The 20,664-nt window shown below is 44.3% G+C and overlaps 9 non-coding genes and 6 pseudogenes across 9 annotated transcripts; 10 read left to right on the plus strand and 5 right to left on the minus strand.

Moving 5' to 3' along the window:
* The first annotated feature begins 126 nt into the window (after positions 1–126).
* Positions 127–198, plus strand: trnad-guc (transfer RNA aspartic acid (anticodon GUC)). Its single transcript has one exon. It is a non-coding gene; the product is annotated as a tRNA-Asp (tRNA).
* Positions 199–6,123: 5,925 nt separating this feature from the next.
* On the plus strand, positions 6,124–6,229 carry LOC134875548 (U6 spliceosomal RNA). Its single transcript, XR_010167215.1, has one exon. It is a non-coding gene; the product is annotated as a U6 spliceosomal RNA (small nuclear RNA).
* Positions 6,230–6,605: 376 nt separating this feature from the next.
* On the plus strand, positions 6,606–6,721 carry LOC134875545 (U5 spliceosomal RNA). The gene has a single exon (XR_010167212.1). It is a non-coding gene; the product is annotated as a U5 spliceosomal RNA (small nuclear RNA).
* Positions 6,722–6,927: 206 nt separating this feature from the next.
* On the plus strand, positions 6,928–7,015 carry LOC134875543 (U2 spliceosomal RNA; annotated as a pseudogene).
* A 340-nt stretch (positions 7,016–7,355) lies between these two features.
* On the minus strand, positions 7,356–7,519 carry LOC134875540 (U1 spliceosomal RNA). The gene has a single exon (XR_010167211.1). It is a non-coding gene; the product is annotated as a U1 spliceosomal RNA (small nuclear RNA).
* A 277-nt stretch (positions 7,520–7,796) lies between these two features.
* Positions 7,797–7,868, plus strand: trnad-guc (transfer RNA aspartic acid (anticodon GUC)). The gene has a single exon. It is a non-coding gene; the product is annotated as a tRNA-Asp (tRNA).
* A 1,240-nt stretch (positions 7,869–9,108) lies between these two features.
* On the plus strand, positions 9,109–9,214 carry LOC134875549 (U6 spliceosomal RNA). Its single transcript, XR_010167216.1, has one exon. It is a non-coding gene; the product is annotated as a U6 spliceosomal RNA (small nuclear RNA).
* Positions 9,215–9,590: 376 nt separating this feature from the next.
* On the plus strand, positions 9,591–9,706 carry LOC134875546 (U5 spliceosomal RNA). The gene has a single exon (XR_010167213.1). It is a non-coding gene; the product is annotated as a U5 spliceosomal RNA (small nuclear RNA).
* Positions 9,707–9,912: 206 nt separating this feature from the next.
* Positions 9,913–10,000, plus strand: LOC134875544 (U2 spliceosomal RNA; annotated as a pseudogene).
* A 341-nt stretch (positions 10,001–10,341) lies between these two features.
* LOC134875552 (U1 spliceosomal RNA) lies at positions 10,342–10,505 on the minus strand. Its single transcript, XR_010167218.1, has one exon. It is a non-coding gene; the product is annotated as a U1 spliceosomal RNA (small nuclear RNA).
* Positions 10,506–15,633: 5,128 nt separating this feature from the next.
* On the plus strand, positions 15,634–15,721 carry LOC134875542 (U2 spliceosomal RNA; annotated as a pseudogene).
* A 332-nt stretch (positions 15,722–16,053) lies between these two features.
* LOC134875575 (U1 spliceosomal RNA) lies at positions 16,054–16,236 on the minus strand (annotated as a pseudogene).
* A 3,418-nt stretch (positions 16,237–19,654) lies between these two features.
* LOC134875586 (U1 spliceosomal RNA) lies at positions 19,655–19,793 on the plus strand (annotated as a pseudogene).
* Positions 19,794–20,130: 337 nt separating this feature from the next.
* Positions 20,131–20,241, minus strand: LOC134875541 (U2 spliceosomal RNA; annotated as a pseudogene).
* Positions 20,242–20,448: 207 nt separating this feature from the next.
* LOC134875547 (U5 spliceosomal RNA) lies at positions 20,449–20,564 on the minus strand. The gene has a single exon (XR_010167214.1). It is a non-coding gene; the product is annotated as a U5 spliceosomal RNA (small nuclear RNA).
* Between the last annotated feature and the right edge of the window lie 100 nt (positions 20,565–20,664).

The following is a 20,664-nucleotide window of genomic DNA, read 5'->3' on the forward strand; positions in this document are numbered from 1 at the left end:
CTTATATATCAGAGTAGCATTGAGCGCTCATCGGGGACCCGAGTGGCTGACTCTGACATTGCCTGTCAGAGCTTGCCATCCTCAGCGCCACCCTCTTTTCACGTGTCAGAGTTGGTGCCAGAGCGATCCTCGTTAGTATAGTGGACAGTATCTCTGCTTGTCACGCAGAAGACCGGGGTTCGATTCCCCGACGGGGAGTGTTTTTACCAACAGCCGGCCTTTGTTCACCAAAAGAGGCAGAAAGCAATCCACTCAAGAGCCAGGAGGCCGTTGGTAACACGTTCGGATAAGCAATTCCCCGAGCCACGGCAACCGGTCTTCGGAATAGTGTACACTGTTTCCAATGGTCAGATGATACGGACGTTTTGACAAAAGTTGTTTTGCAAAAAGTCATCACTGTGATGCTCATGACAAAGCTACTCAGTGCCTGCTCAAAATCATTGAAGGACAACTTCAATCAATGACAAGGGCAAAGCTCTCAACCATTGCACTTTTGACAGACCAAGTTTCAGCGTTCTAGCACTCTCCCTTGCATGGTTTGTTGTGAATTATTATTTGAATCCAATAGTAAAATTGACATGATTATATTGCTTAGTTTAAAAACAGTTAGGAGAAAAGTATTTACATTATTTACAGTAGATATTTGGAGAATGTTACTTCCTGATGGTAAAATTATTAGTTTGAATGTGATAATGTGAGACCTTTATTTTGATGAACAGGAAGTAATGTGTAATGCGTATTCGTTGTATGAAGGATTCCAGAGATGAAGTCGCAACCTGCCTTAGTTTAAATAAATACTACTTCTTTGTAATACTGTAATAGTGCATTTGGAAGTAAAGTTCCGTTCAAAGAAAACGTTTGATCATCATTAGAAGCTTAAAACTACACAACATTTTGGTGTCGAAACCAGGGAATTGAAGATTGAATTGACTGTGTCGAAGTTGGAAGCTAACGCTAGCTACATTGGCAGCAGAGATTGCCGAGCATTTTGAACGGATGAAGAAGAAGAGAAAGACGGTACGCACATCTACAACGAAGTTGTTGAATCGCTTAGATGAGGAGGTGATCAATGAGGTGCCCGACTGTGATAAACTTCGTGAAATGCTGTCAGTATTGTCGACCAAGGAAGATATTTTAATGGACTTAAACAAAGGCATTGAAGATGAAACGTCGACAGACGACCTTGAGACGGAGATTGCTAGTACTCAGGAATACCAGGACCGCATTACCACGCTGAAGGCTCGTGCCACGAGGCTCATTCAGCCTGCACGTGATAACGTGAGTGTGCGGGTGAGCAATGCAAGTTCGAACTCCGTGAGACCAGTGAGTAGACAGACTGTTAAACTACCGAAGCTGGTGATAGAGAAATACAGTGGAGAAATTAGCCAGTGGCAAGAATTCTGGTCTCAGTATGAAACGGCTATTCATGAGAATGATGCACTGTGTAAGAGGGAGAAATTTACCTATCTGAGATCCTATTTGACTGGAGCAGCAGCAAGAGCTGTTGCAGGGCTTACTTTGAATGATAGCAATTATGACGCTGCAGTTGAATTGCTCCGCAATCGTTTTGGAAGGAAAGACATTGTAATTAGTGCACACATGTCCAAACTACTGAGCTTAACCCCTGTGAAAAGGTCATCAGATGTTGCAGCACTCAGGCACCTGTACGACGAATGTGAAATACAGATTCGCAGTCTAGAGTCCATGGGAGTTCACAGTGACACATATGGCTGCCTGCTATGTCCAGTACTGCTCCAGCTTCTGCCGGAAGACATAGCACTAGTCTACACGCGCAAGTCAGACCCCAATGACGAATGGAAGGTGCCAGAGCTCATCCAGTTCCTGCAAAAAGAGGTCCAAAGCAGAGAGAGAGCACTTCAGCTTACCAGACCAGGTAACACTCAAAGAGACATTCCACCAAGTAATAAACCATTCAGTAGGCCAGCACCCCCTTATGAAAACAAACCTAAAAAATGGAACGTGCCCTCAGCTACTGCGTTGCACACAGCAAGTAATGCACCACAGATCTGCATATATTGTGACAGTGCTAACCATAAACCAGAACATTGTGCTGAGAATTCTGTGTCTACTCGCAAAGAAAAATTAAGAAAGCTTGGAAGATGCTACGTGTGCCTTGGCCCAAAACACATAGCAAAATTCTGCAAAGTTAAAGGTGTTTCATGCCCTCTGTGTGGTCGCAGACATCACCAGTCAGTTTGTGAGCAAGGTGAAGCAAAGGCAGATGTGGACAGTGGCAGCACAGAGGCTGTTGTGTCCTCTGTGTCCAGCACAGCGAAACAGAAAGCTAATTCACAGAACACAGTGTTGCTCCAGACAGTGAAAGCATGGACAGAGGGCCCAGCAGGGAGAAAAATCGTACGCTGTCTGTTAGATGGAGGCAGCCAGAGAAGCTTCATTCATGAGGGTGTGGTGAAAGCCTTAAGATTACCAGTGGTAAGACAAGAAACGCTGCATCTACACACCTTTGGATCTACAGCTCCTGTGAAGGCACAGCGTAACATTGTGAAGGTCTCTCTGGAAAATGTGTGGAACACACAGCAAAGGATTGAGATTGAAGCTGTGGAAACCCCTCAAGTGTGCTCGGCAGTGATAAAGGTCCCCAGGGAACCCATCCAAGAGGAGCTCAGGAGAAAAGGTCTGCAGCTTGCTGATTTTCCACTGGACGGCCCTGATGACCCAGAACTGTCGATGCTCATAGGGGCAGACTATTACTGGAAAGTGGTGTCAGGCAAAGTCCAGAGAATAACAGAATCACTAGTGGCCGTAGAAAGCAGCTTCGGGTGGGCTTTGCAGGGGCCAGTTTCAACATCCAGTGTAACTGATGCTACTTGTATGCACATCAGCCTAGAAGAGGACACACAGATCTCAAAACAGCTACATGCCTTTTGGGAGGTGGAGTCACTGGGCATTGTTAATGAGAAGGCCCAGAGTGCAGTGGAAACTGACGCTCTACAGAACTTTGAACAGACTGTGACACACAAAGATGACCGCTACCAAGTTGAGTTACCATGGCGACCTGACAAACCGACACTCCCAGACAACTTCCGAGTGACTGAGATACAAGGTCTCACCAATCCAGAACAGTGGTCTCACTGCCAGGGTAAAACCAATCCAGCTGATTTACCCACCAGAGGCCAGAGCGTCGAGAACCTCATCCAAAGCCGGCTGTGGTGGAGCGGCCCTCCGTCACTATCACCAACTGATGAGGCAGAGAACATTGATGAGGACCGTGTTGCGGATGAGGTGAGCACTGAGCTCAGATCCAAGTTCCAGACAGCAGTACAGCTCGCTAGCACTGAACAAGTTGAACCACTGTTAGACTTACACAAGTACAGCAGGTTAAAGACAGTGTTAAGAATAACTGCATGGGTGAAAAGGTTCATAGCTAATGCCCGCTCCAGTCTGAAAACGCAGGGAGAGCTAACTTCTGAGGAGCTCACTGCAGCAGAAGTGTACTGGGTGAAGATGACACAAGAGCAGAGCTTCAGCCAAGAAATTTGTCAGCTGACATCAGGTCAAGACATCAAGAGAGATTCGAAAATCAGAGACTTGAAACCATTCTTGGATAAAAATGGCCTTGTCAGTGTAGGAGGCAGGTTACAGCACTCTAACTTTAGTTACAGAGAACAACACCCATATGTGCTACCAACGAATCACAGATACTCTGAGCTACTAGTTCAGCAATGCCATGAGAGAGTGATGCATTCTGGGGTAAGAGATACTCTTGTTCAAATGCGGGAAAGATACTGGGTTTTAAAGGGGAGACAGCTAGTGAAGCGGGTGGTGTCACATTGTTACATCTGTAGGAGGTTAAAGGTGAAACCAGCTCAGCAAATAACAGCTCCATTACCCAGAGACAGAGTCACAGAATCCCCACCTTTTGAAGTAGTTGGGATAGATTTTGCAGGTCCACTGTATGTAAAGTCTAGTGGACAGCCTAAGAAGGCATACATTGCACTCTTCACTTGTGCTGTCACTAGGGCAGTGCATTTGGAGTTAGTCACAGACCAGACCACTGAAAACTTTCTTTTAGCTTTAAGGAGATTTATTGCAAGACGAGGGCTGTGTAAAGTTATTTACTCGGACAATGCCAAAACATTCAAAAGAGCAGACCAAGATCTCAAAGAACTGTGGAAGTCATTCAGGGGATCAGAGCTCACAGAGTTTTTCACTGATAAGGGGATCACCTGGAAGTTCATTGCTGAGAGAGCTGCATGGTGGGGCGGCTTTTGGGAGAGACTTGTAAGATCTGTTAAAACATGCCTAAAGAAGATCCTGGGGAAAGCTTCATTAAGTTTTGAGGAGCTTACAACCATGCTTGCCGAGGTAGAGGCTGTGCTGAACTCCAGGCCCCTCTCTTATGTACATGAGGATGTTTCAGAGCCCCAGCCACTCACACCGGCTCATTTCCTGGTTGGAAAAAGACTAACTTCTCTACCCCCAAAGACTATGCTTCCACCATCTCAGGCGACAAATGTGAGCAGAGAGGACATGGGAAGGAGATGGAAGTACCGGCAAAGACTCTTGACCAGCCTTTGGAACAGCTGGCGAAAAGACTACTTGATGGACTTGAAATCAGCTCACAAGTGTGAGACACCTACACCCACTGTGCTGAAGGTGGGAGATGTCATCCTGATCGGAGAAGACAATGCACCCCGGCAGACCTGGAAAATAGGCAGAATAACAGAACTGTTTCCAGGAAGAGATGGACTCATTCGTTCCTGTACTGTTCGTACTTCTACGGGCAGTGTGTTAAGAAGACCTGTTCAGCTGATATATCCTTTGGAGATTAATTAAGTGGACTGAATAGTAATGAACAATTGTTCATTGGGCGGGAATGTTGTGAATTATTATTTGAATCCAATAGTAAAATTGACATGATTATATTGTTTAGTTTAAAAACAGTTAGGAGAAAAGTATTTACATTATTTACAGTAGATATTTGGAGAATGTTACTTCCTGATGGTAAAATTATTAGTTTGAATGTGATAATGTGAGACCTTTATTTTGATGAACAGGAAGTAATGTGTAATGCGTATTCGTTGTATGAAGGATTCCAGAGATGAAGTCGCAAGTCGCAACCTGCCTTAGTTTAAATAAATACTACTTCTTTGTAATACTGTAATAGTGCATTTGGAAGTAAAGTTCCGTTCAAAGAAAACGTTTGATCATCATTAGAAGCTTAAAACTACACAACATGGTTAAATGAAGATCACACCGTTTTTCCCTATTTATAACCCTCATACCTAACCCCTTTGGATTCATTTTCATTCCGCGTTATCCTTATTTATATACTACCCTACCCAGCATTTTCCCACCTTACACCTAACCTTCCCCTGCCTTGTGGAAAAACAAACACTGACGCATCTCAAAACTAAAGTAGAAGGTTTTGATTGACACATGAAAGCCTTAATGTGCTTACATTTCATCCCAATTTATCCTTACCAATTTACTACCCTACCCATTCTTTTCGTACCCTAAAAGTAACCTCCCCCTCCGTGTTCAAATGACCCTCCCTTATTGTAAGTTAAGGCTATTTTGGCCCCTTACCTTAACCTACCTTTTGATTAAAACATATTCCCATTTATCCTTATTCACATACTAACCTACCCTTTCTTATCCTTTCCTAAACCTAACCTTCCCATCCTACCCCATTTCCCCCTCCTTACTACAATGTACAAACATGTCTTGACAATGCTTTCAGGAACTTTGTTAGTTAAAGTGTAAACGTGTAAATATGTTGTGTCTGTATGTGTTTCAGTGTATTCCATTCCAGGCAGATTTCACACATGCAGAATAAAGACCTCTTCCTATTCCCTTCTAATGCCTTCCCTTCTAGCCTTTCTACTAGGTTGAAAATAATGAAGCTGCAGCTCTGCTACAACATGAAAAAAGACATAACGCTTCAGCTGTATCCTTCACGTTTTCTTCTTCTACTCCTGCTTTGTTTCTTGACAGAGCTTCTGTCTGCAGTTTTCCGCCCATTGAAAGCAATTTGAAGCCGTGTCTTGCTCCTTTTTAGCTGTAAGCGTTCTGCTACCGTAACACAAGGTTGCTCTTGCTCAGAGACCTACCAATACCCCCCAGGTGCAGGGTCATATTGTGTTATTTCGGTAACACATATAATAAAATTGGAACGATACAGAGAAGATTAGCATGGCCCCTGCGCAAGGATGACACGCAAATTCGTGAAGCGTTCCTTATTGCCATATTTGAATGATTTTCCAAGTTTTTATGTGTACTTAGGAGAGACAAGGCCAACGTGGCCACTGGCGGTATTGCAGCTGTTTTCAGCAGTAAAAGTTCACGTTGGAGCCTGGCACGCAGAGTGAGGCTCACTGCGAGGGACAGAGTCACCGAACACACAAGCTATCACAAGGTTGCCTTTTAAATGTTTCTTCAACACAATAATCAGGGGATTGGACTTGATGCCAAAGAAGCCACAGGTGACAGCCATGGCCCGTGCTAGCACAGCCGTGGGAAAGGGTGTGGCCTAGGACGGTGAAAAGCCAATTGAGGCTCACCGCGAGCGTTTGGACTGGGACAGCTAGCCTCCTGTCTTTTCCAGCGAAAGGGCTCCATAACTGCTCTGGTTTCTCTTCAAAGCGTATAAGTCTTTCGCCTTTTACTAAAGACTTCCGTGGAGAGGAACACCTACGAGTTCAACCTATTTTTGTGAGGTTTTGCCGTTTGGCTGAGCCTTCTGAGTTTGTGAAATTGGAAGAAAGGAGCAGTCAGTCACACTTGGGCCCTGAAAGTCACGCAGCGCTCGGGATAAAGGCGCATTTATTGAAAGACATGCCTTAGGTTTCAGTGAAGCACTTTGCCTTGCCTTGCCAAAGGTGCCGAACCAAGACCGGTGTAACTGCGCAACGACTCTGGCTCCTGCAGCAAAGGGTGGGGGTCATTGCTTCTCGGCCTTTTGGCTAAAATCAAGTGTAGTATCTGATATATCTTAAATGGATTTTTTGCACAATGGATTATTGCAGCACCTCCGGGAACGGTGTGCCCTTCGCCTGCCTTGTGGAAAAAGAAACACTGACGCATCTCTGAACCACATTAGTTTTCGACCTAGGGCACAAACTGCAGCACATCAGCAGCGGGTGTTTTTTGGACTCAATGCTAACGGATTGAACTGCGGTAGCGCATTTGCCTTGGCTTTGGAGCTTGGCACGCAGAGTGAGGCTCACTGCAAGGGACAGAGATATTTAGAGCCCAAAGACAGGACACGCTCTGGGATGACGTTGGCACCAGAAGCTTTTTCCGGATCAAAGAAGCCACCTACCACATAAGCTATCACAAGGTTGTTTTTACATTTTTGAAAACACAATTATCAGGGGAGAGCGCGAACGCATTCCCCCACTACCAGAAATTATGCAGTCGAGACTCCCACATTTGGGGAATTCGCAGGGGTCAGCACAGCCGGCGTGCAATGCCCCAGCCTCGCCCTGGGTGAATCACCTTGGTGATCATGGTATCTCCCCTGCCAGGTAAGTATGAGTTGGATGGGTCAGAGCCAGTGGAGTCTTGTGACGACATAGGACACTGCGTAGCGGTTCCTGCCTCTGAGCATGTCAACGCAGCCCAGCAACCACTTGAAAGCCTAACAGACAGATGAGGTTTGAAATAAATCACATACATGTATTACACTTATATATCAGAGTAGCATTGAGCGCTCATCGGGGACCCGAGTGGCTGACTCTGACATTGCCTGTCAGAGCTTGCCATCCTCAGCGCCACCCTCTTTTCACGTGTCAGAGTTGGTGCCAGAGCGATCCTCGTTAGTATAGTGGACAGTATCTCTGCTTGTCACGCAGAAGACCGGGGTTCGATTCCCCGACGGGGAGTGTTTTTACCAACAGCCGGCCTTTGTTCACCAAAAGAGGCAGAAAGCAATCCACTCAAGAGCCAGGAGGCCGTTGGTAACACGTTCGGATAAGCAATTCCCCGAGCCACGGCAACCGGTCTTCGGAATAGTGTACACTGTTTCCAATGGTCAGATGATACGGACGTTTTGACAAAAGTTGTTTTGCAAAAAGTCATCACTGTGATGCTCATGACAAAGCTACTCAGTGCCTGCTCAAAATCATTGAAGGACAACTTCAATCAATGACAAGGGCAAAGCTCTCAACCATTGCACTTTTGACAGACCAAGTTTCAGCGTTCTAGCACTCTCCCTTGCATGGTTAAATGAAGATCACACCGTTTTTCCCTATTTATAACCCTCATACCTAACCCCTTTGGATTCATTTTCATTCCGCGTTATCCTTATTTATATACTACCCTACCCAGCATTTTCCCACCTTACACCTAACCTTCCCCTGCCTTGTGGAAAAACAAACACTGACGCATCTCAAAACTAAAGTAGAAGGTTTTGATTGACACATGAAAGCCTTAATGTGCTTACATTTCATCCCAATTTATCCTTACCAATTTACTACCCTACCCATTCTTTTCGTACCCTAAAAGTAACCTCCCCCTCCGTGTTCAAATGACCCTCCCTTATTGTAAGTTAAGGCTATTTTGGCCCCTTACCTTAACCTACCTTTTGATTAAAACATATTCCCATTTATCCTTATTCACATACTAACCTACCCTTTCTTATCCTTTCCTAAACCTAACCTTCCCATCCTACCCCATTTCCCCCTCCTTACTACAATGTACAAACATGTCTTGACAATGCTTTCAGGAACTTTGTTAGTTAAAGTGTAAACGTGTAAATATGTTGTGTCTGTATGTGTTTCAGTGTATTCCATTCCAGGCAGATTTCACACATGCAGAATAAAGACCTCTTCCTATTCCCTTCTAATGCCTTCCCTTCTAGCCTTTCTACTAGGTTGAAAATAATGAAGCTGCAGCTCTGCTACAACATGAAAAAAGACATAACGCTTCAGCTGTATCCTTCACGTTTTCTTCTTCTACTCCTGCTTTGTTTCTTGACAGAGCTTCTGTCTGCAGTTTTCCGCCCATTGAAAGCAATTTGAAGCCGTGTCTTGCTCCTTTTTAGCTGTAAGCGTTCTGCTACCGTAACACAAGGTTGCTCTTGCTCAGAGACCTACCAATACCCCCCAGGTGCAGGGTCATATTGTGTTATTTCGGTAACACATATAATAAAATTGGAACGATACAGAGAAGATTAGCATGGCCCCTGCGCAAGGATGACACGCAAATTCGTGAAGCGTTCCTTATTGCCATATTTGAATGATTTTCCAAGTTTTTATGTGTACTTAGGAGAGACAAGGCCAACGTGGCCACTGGCGGTATTGCAGCTGTTTTCAGCAGTAAAAGTTCACGTTGGAGCCTGGCACGCAGAGTGAGGCTCACTGCGAGGGACAGAGTCACCGAACACACAAGCTATCACAAGGTTGCCTTTTAAATGTTTCTTCAACACAATAATCAGGGGATTGGACTTGATGCCAAAGAAGCCACAGGTGACAGCCATGGCCCGTGCTAGCACAGCCGTGGGAAAGGGTGTGGCCTAGGACGGTGAAAAGCCAATTGAGGCTCAGCGCGAGCGTTTGGACTGGGACAGCTAGCCTCCTGTCTTTTCCAGCGAAAGGGCTCCATAACTGCTCTGGTTTCTCTTCAAAGCGTATAAGTCTTTCGCCTTTTACTAAAGACTTCCGTGGAGAGGAACACCTACGAGTTCAACCTATTTTTGTGAGGTTTTGCCGTTTGGCTGAGCCTTCTGAGTTTGTGAAATTGGAAGAAAGGAGCAGTCAGTCACACTTGGGCCCTGAAAGTCACGCAGCGCTCGGGATAAAGGCGCATTTATTGAAAGACATGCCTTAGGTTTCAGTGAAGCACTTTGCCTTGCCTTGCCAAAGGTGCCGAACCAAGACCGGTGTAACTGCGCAACGACTCTGGCTCCTGCAGCAAAGGGTGGGGGTCATTGCTTCTCGGCCTTTTGGCTAAAATCAAGTGTAGTATCTGATATATCTTAAATGGATTTTTTGCACAATGGATTATTGCAGCACCTCCGGGAACGGTGTGCCCTTCGCCTGCCTTGTGGAAAAAGAAACACTGACGCATCTCTGAACCACATTAGTTTTCGACCTAGGGCACAAACTGCAGCACATCAGCAGCGGGTGTTTTTTGGACTCAATGCTAACGGATTGAACTGCGGTAGCGCATTTGCCTTGGCTTTGGAGCTTGGCACGCAGAGTGAGGCTCACTGCAAGGGACAGAGATATTTAGAGCCCAAAGACAGGACACGCTCTGGGATGACGTTGGCACCAGAAGCTTTTTGCCGGATCAAAGAAGCCACCTACCACATAAGCTATCACAAGGTTGTTTTTACATTTTTGAAAACACAATTATCAGGGGAGAGCGCGAACGCATTCCCCCACTACCAGAAATTATGCAGTCGAGACTCCCACATTTGGGGAATTCGCAGGGGTCAGCACAGCCGGCGTGCAATGCCCCAGCCTCGCCCTGGGTGAATCACCTTGGTGATCATGGTATCTCCCCTGCCAGGTAAGTATGAGTTGGCTGGGTCAGAGCAGTGTCGGAGACAGCAACGTGGCCCTGCTGTGTCACTAAACATGAGCGCAGGGGTACAGCAGATACAACAACAAGCTTCACAGTGCTTAATGTTTCAACAAATCAGGATCTTCAGAGCAAGTGCAACTAGAAGAGTCCTCGTGAAAACGGCTCCGAGTTTACACAGCCCTTTCCAGAAAGGTCCATAAGCTGGTTCTAGCGTAAGTTCCTACAGCTGGAGGACCCTCGTCAATTTTTGAGTTTGGCTCTGTGGTTGAAAGACATCTCACACTGGGCCCAACGAGCGCTTAAGCTTATGAAGACTGCTGTCAGTGAACACTTCTCTTCATCCAACAGACTTATGCACACTGTCCCACAAGGGGGTTCTTCCGCCTTTGGAAAAATGAATAAAAATGATTTCAAGTATCACACTCATTCTCGCGCCTTGAAAAACCCCCGACAATTTCTAGACATGGCACAGTTTTGTACTAGAAAACATTTCTCTTTGCTTGCAGTAACTCAACATTCCAGACAACACCTTAGACGTTCAGAACTTTTCGTAGAACACTCCAATAGTCAGTGTTTTTACATTTGAAACATATCGGAAGCACCTTCCCCTACAGAAATGAGCGGACTCCACATGAATGCGAACCAGGAGCTTTCACGGACCCGGAGGGTCGCTTGCTGAAGCCCTACCACTAGCCACCCTTTCTAATTCCATGATTCCTTATAATAGTGATACTCTTCAGACCGAGCGTTCCTCCCGCAGAGTATACCACGCCACCTTTTTCACTAGGGCAGCATCATAAGGAAGATCTCTTGCCCAAACCGGCACCGGGAAAGTTTATACATGCCAGGCTTTTGCTTTGACAAAAGTTTCCAAAACTCACCTGATCCGACAAAGCATTCTCCGCCTGGCAACATTGAAGGAAATTCAAGTATGAAAGGACTTCAACAATGTTTTGCCAAGTTCTGAGTCAGACACTCCTGCTGCTAAATTGAAGAAACTCAACAGCTGCAACTTTTAAACCATCAACTTTGGACATTTTCAGTTTCCTTCTTAGTTAAACACACCTTTTTCCATTTACTAACCCCCCACCTAACCAAGATCATTCTTCGCTAACAAGTTTTATACACCACAATCCCACACAACCTAACTTCTTCTTTGAAATAAACTTCATTAACAGCAAGCTTTTGACCCAATAATCCTCAGCTTCTTCAATCTCCTTATCAATTACTGCCTACTTCCTTTACCTTATAACTGAACTTTCATTCCATAATGATCCCACCCTTTTATCTAAGGCTATTCCCTTACTACCACCCTTGATAAAATCCCTTACACTTACAATTCTAAACCTTCTACTTTCTTATAACTGTCACGATACGTTGCCATTGTCGTTCCCAGCATCCTACTCAGACAAAGCTTTTAATCTTGGAACTTTATTCAAGTTTAAGGTAAATGTGACTGAGTTTATATCAAAGCATTCCTGCAGATAAAGATCTTCTTATCCTCTTTGTTCCTTCTACTTTTCCAGTTACATGACATTGTATATGAAACGTACTAGCTTTCTACTTCATAATCCTTTCAACTACAAGCTCTCCAGTGGTTCACCATGAAGCTTAACCATTATACTACATTTACGTAAGCTCTCTCCCGAAACGTGCTTCAATCTCCATACTCCATTAGGTATTTTCATTTTCGTACTATAAACAATTCAACGCCAGAAGTTACATGCCTTTCATCATAAAATTCATGAGCCCTTTCAATTAAGATTTTCAAGCTTTAGGAACTTTCGAGAAACAAACGTCAAGTGCTTTCAGTTTTTCACATAATCACGTTGGCTCTGCAAATGAGCTCCATGCAGCCAAGCCCCTACACACTGAAAGGTTGCCTTAGTCTACAACCAATTATCAGGATCGCTTGTGACAACAGCCTCGTCTTCCATGCGTCTCCACTGTAATGGTTTCCAGACGTAAACCTATTGCCTTTACTAATTGGAGATGGCACACAGCTCGCTTTTCCAGGATTCCAGTCTGGTTCTTCAAGTGTTAATTGAGACTTACTAAAATCCTGGGACCCTGCAAGTTCACATTGGGTTTGGGTAGGCTTTCTTGAAAGATTTGTATTGATAGGAGCATCACTTGGCCTGAAAGCACCACGTATAAGCGCATTGATAGCTCAAGGTCAGGAGGGCACTTTGCCTTTCGCCATGTCAAAGTGTAACTGTATTCTAAAGTTTGGCTCAAGCAAAGTGGGCATGCTATCGCCGTGGCACATCAGTGGTTGGAAGAAAATTTTAGCATGAGATTCCATTTCGGACGGTGCCTCCTGCTGAAAAAGACGTGTCTTGACATTACGTTCGAACTAGCTACGCATTCAGTTGTGTTGGACCATGCACTTTGAAGGCAGTATTTAGCCTGGTTGAACGCGGAGAGATGGCCTGAAGGAAGAGTTAGATAAAGCAGACCACTAGTGAAGTTTTGAACAATTTTTCGGTCAAGAAGCCGAACCATACACACAAGTTGATTTAACATTGAACAATTTGATGAGGAGAGCACGATTCCCACACCAGATTGAGCGGATTCCACACTTGGGATTGCGATCCCCTTGGCGAACAGAGTGGTAATCCAGTTGTGACACATGCGACATGCGGGGTTACCAGCTCGAATGACGAGCCTCTTGAAACTCAAGGCGTATAAAGCAAAAAGACTAAAACAGACATGAGCTAGGACAGCGCCATGCCCAAGGCTACTCCAGGGCTTTTTCCATGCATTGCAGCATCCGAAAGGACTCCTTGTAGGAGAGACTGCTTATTCCCCGGGGATGTTTACCACAGCGGGTTTTTTCCAAAGGATCACAATCAGAGCAAGGCCGTTGACGTTGTCAGCAATTCCCGAGCAGCAACGCTTGAAAGTGTCGTTCAATGGCAGATGATACGACTTTAGACATAGTTGTTTGCAAGACTGTACCATGACATTACTAGTTCAAAATCATTGAGGCACTTCACAAGACAAAGCAACCATTGCACTTGCCAACAGTTTCAGACTTCATTCAAGCAGCCTTTTCCTTTAGCTTCCTGCATACCCTTCACCCGTTCTTTATTCCCGACCGATTTCTACCAACCACACTTTTCCCCAATGGAAAAGAACACTTCCGTCTGGAAAAAACAAACAAACCAACTAAAATACAAAGTTTTACATTGAACCTACACTTTCTTACAATTTCTTCAAATCCTTCAATATCCTTTTAATTATTTTCGACCTAAAATAACCCCTCGTTAAACTACCCTCCTTATTTAATTACGCTTTTCCCTTACCTTCAACTAAACTATAACTTTCCCATTTCCTTCAAAACTAACCAACTTTATCTTCTTTCAATTGCACCTACCTATTACCCCCTTACTCCTGTATTAAACACCGCATTCAAACTTGTAGTTAAATTTACCTATAATGCTTCCCTCTTTATTACCATTCATAATTCATTTTCCACAATAAAACCTCTCCTTTCACTTTCAATCTCCCTTTACTTTCTAGTAAATACCCACTTTCCTCAAAGAAACCTACTCTTATGTTAAACACTTTTCTTTCACCACTTTGTCTTCGTCCTCATTCCACCTGAAGCAATTTAAGTCTTTCCTTAAATTAAGAAGGTTTGATCGTTTACAGTTTCCGTCCAGAATACCTTCGGCTTTTGCATTTACTTACATTTAATGATTGAAACAAGCTTACGCCCTGGCTGTCATGCAGTTGTAATCCTAGTGACTGAGATTAGTTTATGTGAATAGAAAGCCAATGTCACGGGTTGCTTTTATTAACTAATTCTTTGGCTTTGACGAGTCAGGTCCAGGCGAGACAAAATCACTGAGGGTGCTTGATTTTCTCAATAAACAGGTTGATGATGCAAGAGCACAGTGACCAGCGTGCAGCATCTGAAGGTTTTGCCTAGGAAAAGCAATGAGGTCGAGAGTTGAGGGACAGCTGCCCTTTCAAAAGCCAAAGTGGTTCTCAAAAGCAAAGCTTGCTTTTACAAAGACCCATGTATAAAGCCAAGCAACACTAGGAGTTTTGCATGCACTGTTTGGAATGAAAAGCCTCAGTAAATGGGCCCTGAGTACCGTTGGAAAGCGCTTATTGAACTAGCCTTGGTTCGGAAATTTGAAGCTTCCATTTGGACTAAGTCTGCCTGGAAATCGCATGGAGAAACTGTGTGTGCTTTGGCTTGCTAAGAGTGCAAGTCTTGTAAATGTCAAATGCTTGCAGGTTTGCAGCACCTCGATGGTGACCTGCTCTTGGAAAGAAATGATCTTCTACAATTTTTTCAACTGGGAACATGCTTTCGCACGGTTTGTGAAATGGACATCTCACGGCATTGTTGCTAGCATTCCTGCATTGTAGTTTGGACCAGAGGTCCTGCCTGGGAAATTTTGGAGCCAAAAGCAGTTCACGGTTCTAGGTACTTGCCCAAGAGGAGTTGGACCGGTAACAGACACTCAATATCACAAGGTTTTTACATGAATTTGTCAATTTTTAATCAACAGGGATCGACCCAAAATTTAAATTGCACAGTCCCAATTGGTCGACTTGATCCCAAAAAACCACAGGTGAAAAGCCATGGCCCGTGCTACAACCCGGGGGAAAAAGGGGGGGGGGCCTAGGAGGGGAAAAAAGCCAATTAAAGGCTCACCCGAGCTTTTGGGGAAGGGACGCTAGCCCCCTGCCCTTTTCCAGCGAAAGGGCTTTCCCTTTAAACTGTTTTTGGGTTTTCCCCAAAAATAAAAAAAACAAAAACTAAAATCCCTTTCCCCCCGCCTTTTAAAAAAACCCTAAAAAAAAAAAACCCTTCCTTTGGGGAGGGGAAACCCAACCAAACGAGTTAAAACCCATTTTTTTGGGGGTTTTTGGGGCCGTTTGGGCTGACCCTTTCCCTTGGTTTGTAAAAAATTGGAAGAAAGGAGCAGTCAGTCACACTTGGGGCCCTGAAAGTCAGGCAGCGCTCGGGATAAAGGCGCATTTATTGAAAGACATGCCTTAGGTTTCAGTGAAGCACTTTGCCTTGCCTGCCAAAGGTGCCGAACCAAGACCGGTGTAACTGCGCAACGACTCTGGCTCCTGCAGCAAAGGGTGGGGGTCATTGCTTCTCGGCCTTTTGGCTAAGATCAAGTGTAGTATCTGATATATCTTAAATGGATTTTTTGCACAATGGATTATTGCAGCACCTCCGGGAACGGTGTGCCCTTCGCCTGCCTTGTGGAAAAAGAAACACTGACGCATCTCTGAACCACATTAGTTTTCGACCTAGGGCACAAACTGCAGCACATCAGCAGCGGGTGTTTTTTGGACTCAATGCTGACGGATTGAACTGCGCTAGCGCAGTTGCCTTGGCTTTGGAGCTTGGCACGCAGAGTGAGGCTCACTGCAAGGGACAGAGATATTTAGAGCCCAAAGACAGGACACGCTCTGGGATGACGTTGGTTTTTTCCCGGATCAAAGAAGCCACCTACCACATAAGCTATCACAAGGTTGTCTTTACATTTTTTAAAACACAATTATCAGGGGAGAGCGCGAACGCAGTCCCCCACTACCAGAAATTATGCAGTCGAGATTCCCACATTTGGGGAATTCGCAGGGGTCAGCACAGGCGGCGTGCAATGGTCCAGCCTCGCCCTACTTGAACCAATTTTTTCAATTTTCAATTTGTAGACGCTTTTATTGGTTTCACACAAAAATAAATTACAAGCAAAAAAAACATACATTTCATTTTTCCTGTTTTAAAAAAAACAATACAATTATACCCCTATTACATCAAAATATACATATTTTTTTCCTCAGCAACAATGAGTTTTTAAAGTGCATCCATCAGTTCTTTTTTAAACCACTGTTCATCAATCTTCCACAAGCTTTTAATTTCAGCATTGTTTAACTTCAGTCTGTCCCTGAGAATGTAATCACGAACCATTGTGAGGCCAACCCTTATCACTGAGTTTGTGGACATCTGGCATTTTTTAAAGGCGGTTAAATTACGACATCTCCAAATTCCTTCTTTTAAGCTTTTAATTGCAGCCCACCATATTTGATGTTTTTCAGTGTCTTTGGGGTTTAAATCCCCATACAGTATATCTTTCTCATTGGGTCCCCTATAAAGAGCACTCAACCATGGCCTTAGTGTCTGCCACACACTTTTCGCGAAGGAACAGTACCAGAATAGGTGGGCGATATTTTCTTCCAATTGACACTTTAATATTGGGCATTTTGGACTCCGTGAACATCTTCTCCCATACAGGAATGCCTTCCTAGGGAGACAAATATCTGCGGTTTTCCAAGCCAAATCTTTATAGTTGTTAAAAAGGAATGGTGAGTTAACATTTTTCCATACTTGCATGCACTGGTTTTCTGTTAATATCCCTATTGGTGATAGGCTTGATGTCAGGGGTGAGAGGTTTTTTTCCACAATATTCCTTTTCATGAAGCCTACCAAAGATGTATCAAAGTTGGCTTTCTAAAAAGGTTCACAGCTCTGCCATACAATGCTGGCCTAGTTTCTGCATGGGGGGTGTCCAGAGGGGCTCTTTTGCCCATACCAGAAATAATTGTTTGGCCCACCCAAAATTTAGCAAAATATGTCCAGAGGCTATTGTTCTTTTCATTTAACACAGCATTCAGAATGGGTGTTAAAAATAGGGCTTACAGTTTGACCCCCAACTCTGGAACTGCCTTCCCTCCTTCTTCTAATGGTTTATACATTATCTCTCTTTTTAAATATTCCTGATGAGAACACCAGATAAACTGAAAAATGGATCTTCTCAAGCTTGTTTGAAAGGCTCTTGGTACAGGCAGTGTGGCTGCTAGATGAGTCAGTGATGCAAGAATCTCCGTCGTATATAATCTTAGCGCCTGATGCAAGAGCAAAACGTTCACACCACTGTAGAGCTTTAACAACTGACTTGTTTTCGCTGCCCAAGATTGTGACATCGTCCATGTACAAGGACACGGTTGCTTCTATCCCGCTGCTACCTGGGACTGCAAGGCCATGAATTAATCCCACAAGCCAGTGGTCCTATAGCAAGAATGAATAAAATCGCAGATAATGGGCAACCTTGTCGAACCCCTGAAATGCTACAGTCCAGCAGACAGATCCATGGCCCAACTACCACCCCAGTCCCAGAAAAGAGGGGAAACCAGTGACCATACAAGACGCTGGAAATATGCTAGAGGCCGTAATGGCAAGCATAATCCCACCTTCACCCCAAGGGAAGAAAGCACTCGGGGAAGACCCCCCGGAAACAGAACAGGCAAGTGCCCTTCTGACAGCACTGTACGCCATCCCTACGGTCCAAGACGCAACAGGTTCGCCCTCAAGGAAACGCCTCCAGGAATCACCACAATCAGGTGAACCCTCCCCTTCCCACACCCCTGTCTCTCCTATGACTAACTGGCCAATTTCCTCCCCAAACCCCCTTCTTGAGACTGAGGATGTAGTTGCCTTCTCTTCTGCTGCTTCAATTAAAGACATCTATCTCAATAAAGAAAAGGCTATAAAATCAAAGAAAAAGAAATTGAGGAAGATGCCCTAGAAGTGACTCTTTTATGTGGAAGGGAGTTGATTTTGGGTGGAGCTAAAATCAACGTTATCATTTTAAAATCCAACAAGCAAAACTACAGCGACTTTACACAATGTTTTATGCAGGTTTAAATGTAGCAGAGGATATAGCAAGGCTAAAGAGAGACATGTCAAACCTTACTACAGAGGCAAGTCGCGGGTTACTTACATGTAGCAGAGTCCATCATATGGAAAATAATGAAAAATGCTCAAGATACTTCAAAAACTAGTCCAGCCTAGAAATAGTATGGATGCACTAAAAGATACAAATGGGAAAGAACATACAGATATAAATAACATACTCGCTAGCGTTCACAGTTTTTATTCAGACCTTTACAAAAGCGAGGATATAGACCAAGCAGCTTTGATTAATCTACTATCGAAAGTGGAAAGGGGTGTTGATGACCATGGAGTTATACTAGAAAGTAAGTTAACCTTAAATGAATTGACCAGAGCAATTGAGGCATGCAGAAAAACAAGGCCCCATGGGCCGATGGGTTGCCAAAAGAATTTTACCAAACCTTTTGAACAGAATTGAAGGTCCTCCTATTGAAAATGTATAATGAGAGCCTCCTCATGGGTAAGTTACCATCATCCCTGAGAGAAGGCACAATCTCCCTGTTGTTTAAAAAAGGGGACAAAAAGGAAATAAAAAACTGGCGTCCCCTTACACTACTTGTGGTCGACAGAAAGATTTTAGCAAAAGCGTTATTTTTTCGACTACAGGACGTGGTAGAGGAAATGGTAGGAGTTGAGCAGACATGTGCAATACCAGGACGATCCATGAACGACAGCCTTGCTTTAATACGAGACTCCTACTTATATGCTATGGACCGTAAGTTGCCACTGTGCATCTCTGGCCTGGATCTAGAAAAAGCCTTTGATAGGATAAACCATCATTACCTTAAAGAAGTTTGGATTCGTTTTGGTTTTGGGTCACATTGCCTGGATAGACTTGATGTACACAGAATGCTCAAGTGGAGTAATTGTAAATGGTCACACCACAGAAACGTTTAACGTTTTGTCAGGGGTTCGACAAGGTTGCCCATTATCTGCGATTTTATTCATTCTTGCTATAGAACCACTGGCTTGTGGGATAAGACAGGATCCTTTAATTCATGGCCTCGCAGTCCCGGGTAGCAGCGGGATACCCTAAAGACACTGAAAAACATCAAATATGGTGGGCTGCAATTAACAGCTTAAAAGAAGGAATTTGGAGATGTCGTAATTTAACCGCCTTTAAAAAATGCCAGATGTCCACAAACTCAGTGATAAGGGTTGGCCTCACAATGGTTCGTGATTACATTCTCAGGGACAGACTGAAGTTAAACAATGCTGAAATTAAGAGCTTGTGACAGATTGATGAACAGTGGTTAAAAAAGAACTAATGGATGCACTTTAAAAACTCATTGTTGCTGAGGAAAAAAATATGTATATTTTGATGTAATAGGGGTATAATTGTATTGTTTTTTTTAAAACAGGAAAAATGAAATGTATGTTTTTTTTGCTTGTAATTTATTTTTGTGTGAAACCAATAAAAGCGTCTACAAATTGAAAATAAAAAAACTGGTTCAAGCAGGGCGAGGCTGGGCCATTGCACGCCGGCTGTGCCGACTCCTGCGAATTCCCCAAATGTGGGAGTCTCGACTGCATAATTTCTGGTAGTGGGGGAATGCGTTCGCGCTCTCCCTGATAATTGTGTTTTCAAAAATGTAAAAACAACCTTGTGATAGCTTATGTGGTAGGTGGCTTCATTGATCTGGGAAAAAGCTTCTGGTGCCAACGTCATCCCAGAGTGTGTCCTGTCTTTGGGCTCTAAATATCTCTGTCCCTTGCAGTGAGCCTCACTCTGCGTGCCAAGCTCCAAAGCCAAGGCAACTGCGCTAACGCAGTTCAATCCGTTAGCATTGAGTCCAAAAAACACCCGCTGCTGATGTGCTGCAGTTTGTGCCCTAGGTCGAAAACTAATGTGGTTCAGAGATGCGTCAGTGTTTCTTTTTCCACAAGGCAGGCGAAGGGCACACCGTTCCCGGAGGTGCTGCAATAATCCATTGTGCAAAAAATCTATTAAGATATATCAGATATTACACTGATAAGAACAGATACTACACTTGATCTTAGCCAAAAGGCTGATAAGCAATGACCCCCACCCTTTGCTGCAGGAGCCAGAGTCGTTGCGCAGTTTACACCGGTCTTGGTTCGGCACCTTTGGCAAGGCAAGGCAAAGTGCTTCATTGAAACCTACGGCATGTCTTTCAATAAATGCGCCTTTATCCCGAGCGCTGCGTGGCTTTCAGGGCCCAAGTGTGACTGACTGCTCCTTTCTTCCAATTTCACAAACTCAGAAGGCTCAGCCAAACCGCAAAGCCTAACAAAAATAGGTTGAACTCGTAGGTGTTTCTCTCCACGGAAGTCTTTCGTAAAAGGCGAAAGACTTATACGCTTTGAAGAGAAACCAGAGCAGTTATGGAGCCCTTCCTCTGGAACAGACTGGGGGATAGCTGTCCCATTCCAAACGCTCGCGGTGAGCCTCGATTTGCTTTTCACCGTCCTAGGCCACACCC

This window comes from Eleginops maclovinus, chromosome 13, assembly GCF_036324505.1.
Source record: "Eleginops maclovinus isolate JMC-PN-2008 ecotype Puerto Natales chromosome 13, JC_Emac_rtc_rv5, whole genome shotgun sequence".
Taxonomy (NCBI): Eukaryota; Metazoa; Chordata; class Actinopteri; order Perciformes; family Eleginopidae; genus Eleginops; species Eleginops maclovinus.